Source organism: Bison bison, unplaced genomic scaffold, assembly GCF_000754665.1.
Source record: "Bison bison bison isolate TAMUID 2011002044 unplaced genomic scaffold, Bison_UMD1.0 scf7180017864352, whole genome shotgun sequence".
Classification (NCBI taxonomy): Eukaryota; Metazoa; Chordata; class Mammalia; order Artiodactyla; family Bovidae; genus Bison; species Bison bison.
Genome location: NW_011494924.1, coordinates 1,667,222 through 1,673,755, shown reverse-complemented (window position 1 = coordinate 1,673,755; position 6,534 = coordinate 1,667,222).

Genomic DNA, 6,534 nt, shown 5'->3' with positions numbered 1-6,534 from the left:
TTCAGCGCTCAGCCTTCTTCACAGTCCAACTCTCACATCCATACATGACCACAGGAAAAACCATAGCCGTGACTAGACGAACCTTTGTTGGCAAAGTAATGTGTCTGCTTTTGAATATGCTGTCTAGGTTGGTCATAACTTTCCTTCCAAGGAGTAAGCGTCTTTTAATTTCATGGCTGCAGTCACCATCTGCAGTGATTTTGGAGCCCAGAAAAATAAAGTCTGACACTGTTTCCACTGTTTGCCCATCTATGTCCCATAAAGTGATGGGACCGGATGCCATGATCTTCGTTTTCTGAATGTTGAGCTTTAAGCCAACTTTTTCACTCTCCACTTTCACCTTCATCAAGAGGCTTTTGAGTTCCTCTTCACTTTCTGCCATAAGGGTGGTGTCATCTGCATATCTGAGGTTATTGATATTTCTCCTGGCAATCTTGATTCCAGCTTGTGTTTCTTCCAGTCCAGCGTTTCTCATGATGTACTCTGCATATAAGTTAAATAAACGGTGACAATATACAGCCTTGACGTACTCCTTTTCCTATTTGGAACCAGTCTGTTGTTCCATGTCCAGTTCTAACTGTTGCTTCCTGACCTGCATACAAATTTCTCAGGAGGCAGATCAGGTGGTCTGGTATTCCCATCTCTTTCAGAATTTTCCACAGTTGATTGTGATCCACACAGTCAAAGGCTTTGGCATAGTTAATAAAGCAGAAATAGATGTTTTTCTGGAACTCTCTTGCTTTTTCCATGATCCAGCGGATGTTGGCAATTTGATCTCTGGTTCCTCTGCCTTTTCTAAAACCAGCTTGAACATCAGGAAGTTCATGGTTCACATATTGCTGAAGCCTGGCTTGGAGAATTTTGAACATTACTTTACTAGCGTGTGAGATGAGTGCATAGCAATGATATTTTTAATATATGTTTAGTATCCTTATTCAGCAACATGATTCATTTGTTTTGGGTCTGTCTAATGCAGGAAAGCCTCATCTTGTCTGTACCATGGGCCCCTTTGTTGTTGTTCAGTCACTAAGTTGTGTCCATCTCTTTGCCACCCCATGGACTGCAGCATTCCAGGCTTCCCTGTCCTTCATTATCTCCCAGAGTTTCTCAGATTCCTGTACAATGTGTTGATGATGCCATCCAACCATCTCATCCACTGTCGCCCTCTTCTCCCCCTGCCCTCAAATCTTTCCCAGCATCAGGGTCTTTTCCAGTGAGTTGGCTCTTTGCATTAGGTGTCCAAAGGATTGGAGCTTCAACATCAGTCTTTCCAATGAATGTTCAGGATTGATTTCCTTTAGGATTGACTGGTTTAATCTCCTTGCACTCAAAGGGTCTCTCCAGAGTCTTTTCCAGTACCACAGTTGGAAAGCATCAATTCTTTGGTGCTCAGGCTTCCTTTCGGTCCAACTCTCTCTGTACATGACTACTGGAAAAACTATAGCTTTGACTAGATGGACCTTTGTTGGCAGTCTAGCAAAGCTTATGGATCCCTTTCAGAATAATATTTTTAATTGCATAAAACAAAATACATGGGGTTATAGAGAAACCAATTGTATTGAAATGCAGTTACTGCAATATACAAATTGTGATGTAATATAGATATACTTCTTTATCAGCAAATTAAGAAATTAGATCTAGTGGTGGGTCTGATAATTATATCAAATGAACATAAATAATTCTTTAAGATATCTGCAATAACTATAATATGATATAAAGATATCTGTGATTACAGTAGTAGAATCACAGATCTGCTAATACAAGAATGGCTTACTGACTATGTTCATATTTGAATAAAATGGTAACTTCAATTAGAAGTTAGTGAAAATAAAGTAATTTTTTTCCTGTCCAAGTTCACAGCCCCTCCCCCCCATCCCCCGGAATTCTGTCTGTGAACTCCCATCTGTGAATCCCAGGTTAAGGAACCACAAAGGATGACTTCCATTCAACAGACATTTACTGTTCGCTGAGACATCTATTTATATCATCCATTATGATAGGCTGTGAGGAGTCACAGGTCTTTAAGGCAGGATAGGGTCTTTTCACTTTGGATATTCAGTCCCATGAGAGAAGTGAACATGTCAATAGTGACCGTTCAGGATGTTAAATGCCAAAGGAGAACTGTCAGGTTCTTAGGACACAGGTAGGCAAGTCTCTGCTCTAGGATCAGGGAAGGCTTTGGAAATAAGTGAGACTTGAGATGTGTCCTGAAGGGTAAAAGAGTTTGCCAGATGCAGAAGAGAGAAGAGCTTTCACGCAAGGACATACATTTTCAGGGAATGTAATTGAACGTGTCTGCAGCATAGTGTGTGTGTGTGAAAGAGTGGTTGGAGATGAGACTGCGAAGGTTGTTTGGAACCTGGGTTGAAGGACCTTGCTAAGGAATTTAGACTGAATCCTTGGCTTTTAGAGAGGCATTCAAGGCTTTCAAGGAGTGGAGTTACTATGAGGTTTAATTTTTAGGAGATAAATGAATGTGTTTTGGAGGGAGGATGGATTGGAGAGCAGAAAAGAAGTAATGAGGGAATGAGGGCCTGAACCAAGGCAGAAGCTGGGCACGTTGAATAGAGTTAGAATTTTCAAGTGTTGATATAATTACATTGTGAGTGATGAGCAAGAAGGGGAATTTTTTAGATTTCTAGTTTGGGGTGGCAGTCAAAGAGGTTTAAAAAAGGAGTGAAAGGAAAATGAGTGTGGATTGCTGCAGATAATAAGGAAAAAGGTTTTTTTTTGTAGAATAATACTTTTGGAAGCCAGTGCAGAGCTGTCAAGTGTGATGTCGTTTATTGCTTAAGAAAATCATGTGTCAATAGACTGGGAAAGTATTCCTAGAGTAGGGAAATCATAACTATCAATGTCAGGTCTTGGCAGACTGTGGCCCATGCATCAAATCTGTTCCACCACCTGTTTATGTAAATAAAGTTTTATTGCAACATCGGCACACTCATTTACATATTGCTTTTGTCTGCTTTCATACTAGCAATGGCAGGTTAAATAGTTGTGACAGAGAATATATAGCTCACAAAATTGAAAATATTGACTTTCTGGCCCTTTACCAAAGATATTTGCCAGTTCCTGATCTGTGTGTCTGAATGTTGGACATTAAACTTCTGATTTACCATCCAGTTCTTATGTGATGAAGAATAACCATCTTGGCACCGTCTTTCTGGCCGGATTCCCCATGCTCTGTGTATCTGCAGCATGACATAGATCCCTGAATATTTTATATTGGTCGGTGGTGCCATGGTTTACTGTTTTGGGGTCCACTGTGTGACAACTGGTTCTTGCCAGGTTTTTACAGTTTTACAGACCTTCCTGGGGCCTGTTTTGTCATTTTTTTCTATTGGGTTGTCTTTTTCAAAAGATTTCCTCATATTTTTTGATTATTAATCCTTTTGTTGATTATATGTATTGCAGATATCATTTCCTGGTTTGTTGCTAATGTTTTTATATCTCTTTAAGTTGTTAAAAAGTTTTGAATTTTAATCAAGTTTATCTTTTTCTCTCCCAAGATTTTGAAGCTATTCTTTATATTATCTTTTTGCCTTTTATGTTTAGATCTCTTATCTGGAATTGACGTGTGTGTGGTGTGAGGTAGAGTCATTTCATTTTTTCTGATGTACAATTAATTATCCCAGCATCATTTATTGAATGGTACTCTTTCTTCATACTGTGAGCTCTTTTTGGTGAAATCTGTTGAAGGCCCTGTTTCCAGCTCCATTGTTTGTGAATTGTGTACCTTGGACACGTTGCATAACCACTTTGTGCCTTGGTTTTCTCATCTTTAAAATAAGGAAAAGAGAGTTGTGGTGAGGATTAAGTAAGCTAATTCTTATAACATGTAGAACAGAGTGGCATCTAGAAAATGCTCAATAATGTTAGCTATTACTTATTATTTAGCATTGTTCATTTATGATTCCTAGGCAAGAGTGGAAGCTCAGTATGCTCGACTCAGTTGTAGATTTTATTCAGTTTTCAGATTGAAAGAGAATGGCTGAGATGCTAAGTATTTCAGGAGATGCTTCCAGGTGGCTGCTTAATTTTAGCTGCTGCCTTAGACTATCTGCTGGAGTGGAACTCCTCCCTGTAGTTCTTTGCAGTTTTTAGTACTCTCTTGTTTTGTTCATTTACTTTATCCCCTACAGGCATTTGGTTTTCTAGTTCTGACTTTATCAAAGTTTTATATATTACTTCTCCCAAAAGGGACATATCAAGATATTGTCAGGATGGCCAGAAACTGACAGATGAGTTTGCTGCTGCTGCTGCTAAGTCGCTTCGGTTGTGTCAGACTCTGTGCGACCCCATAGACGGCAGCCCACTAGGCTCCTCTGTCCCTGGGATTCTCCAGGCAAGAATACTGGAGTAGGTTGCCATTTCCTTCTCCAATGCATGAAAGTGAAAAATCAAAATGAAGTTGCTCAGTCGTGCCCGACTCTTAGTAACCCCATGGACTTCAGCCTACCAGGCTCCTCCGTCCATGGGATTTTCCAGGCAAGAGTATTGGAGTGAGTTGCCATTGCCTTCTCCATAGATGAGTCTGGGGGCAGGTAAAAACTAAATTCCATTTTAAGATTGAGTCATTCTTAGTCATAATGAATAAATTGATCATTGAAGTTAAAAAAGATGAGATGAAATTCAAATCATTGAATATTTAGGCATCTACTATGTGCTGGATACTATATTAGAAATTACCACATTGGTAATAGAAAATAGCTGACCAGCTTTATGAAATACTACAGAAGAGATCTTTTTACTTGTGATAGGGAGCTGTTTTCCAAGAGAGCATTTATTTGGATGACAGAGAGGAAATACAGGCATTTATTTATTTGTCAGCAAATTGAACCCTATCATGTACACTGGTCTAGAACTCTGCAGAATACAAGGATAAATTTAGCCAGGATTTGTGTCATGTGGAGTGTATATATAATGTGTTATGGAGCTGGGCTATCGGAGGATGGTACCTGAAAGAGAAGACCTTTTAAGCAGGATTGCCAAAAATGTTTAGGATCTTACAACTTGAAGATGAGACAGTATTTTTCCAGGCTGAGGGAAAGCATGAATGTAGAGATGGGTGTTTAAGAGATAGTAAAGAGTCTAGTTTGATTGGAGAACAGGATTGTCACAGGAATGTTGTTAAAGTTGAGGCTGGAAGTGGAGATTGAACAACAGTAATAATAGTAGAAGTAGCTCTCATTTTTCGCATGCATACCATTTGCCAGATAATGTGCCAGGCATTTTACAAGCGGCATTTCATTTCATCCTCATAGTAACCCTTTGAGATAGGCACTAATTTTTAATCCCCTTTTTGTAGATAAGGAAACTGAGAAATAGAACTAACAATTGATAGAGAATGAGTCTAGGCAGTCCATTTCCAAAGCCTGTGTTCTTAATCTCTGCATACTATACATAGAAGGCTTTGAATTCTCTTCAGTTTGAGGCTGAGAAGTTTAGAATTGATTAAGTAATGGGAAGTCATCAAAAGTGCTTGGCTATGCAGTGACATAATGAAATCTGTACATTGGGAAAGTAAGCCTGGTCATAAAATACAGGAGCAGCAAGGTGAGAAAGGAGAGAGATGGAGGTAGTTTCCTCTTCCTTCCTCACCAAATTGGTTGTTCCTTAAGGGCTGGGACTATATCTCTCCTTTCCTTCAGCTCTGGTGTCTACTTACTGTGTTGTCTGTCGCATTTATTTATTTTTTAAAAATTTATAATCTTTTTCTACTTTACCTTGTTCTAAAAAGGAGCTCATTGAACATTTGCTGAGTTAATTAATAAATGACTAGAGGTATATATAGATGTGTACATAAAGAGAATACTATGGTTTTGTTAGAGGGAGTAAATGCAGCCTTATAATTTGTGATAGACTATATTTTATATAGAGAGCCTACAAAGTGAAAGGCCAGAACTGCTTCTTTTTTAACTTGTGAAGAATTGTATATTCTGTTTCAGTTAGAATATTAACACTCAGTTAATGTTAGCTATGTCAGTTAAAAACCCAAACTCATAGAAACAAAAGAGTAGAATGGTGGTTGTTGGAGCCAGGAGATGGGAGAAACGGGGGAGATTAGATCAACGGGTATAAACTTACAAGGTGAATAAGTTCTAGGAGTCTGACGTACAGCATGGTGACTATAATTAATAGTACTGTGGTATATATTTGAAAGCTGCTAAGAGAATAGATCTTAAATGTTTTTACCATACACATAAAAAATGGTAATTATGTGAGGTGATGGTATGTTAACTAACCTTATTATAATAGTCATTTCTCAATATATATTTGCATCCATCTCATTGTACTTCTTAAACCTATACAATATTGTATATCAATTATATCTCAACCTGGGAGAAAAACTACGTCAGTCTTAATAATATTAATGATCACCAAATTCAGAGGGTATTCATATTTTAAATAGATATTTGGTTTGTATTTAGCATTAATCAGCTGCAAGTCCTCCCATACACAAAGAGGCAACAAAAATTGCCAAAAACCAGCTCCTTTACTGATATTGAACCTGTTGAATATTAGTACATT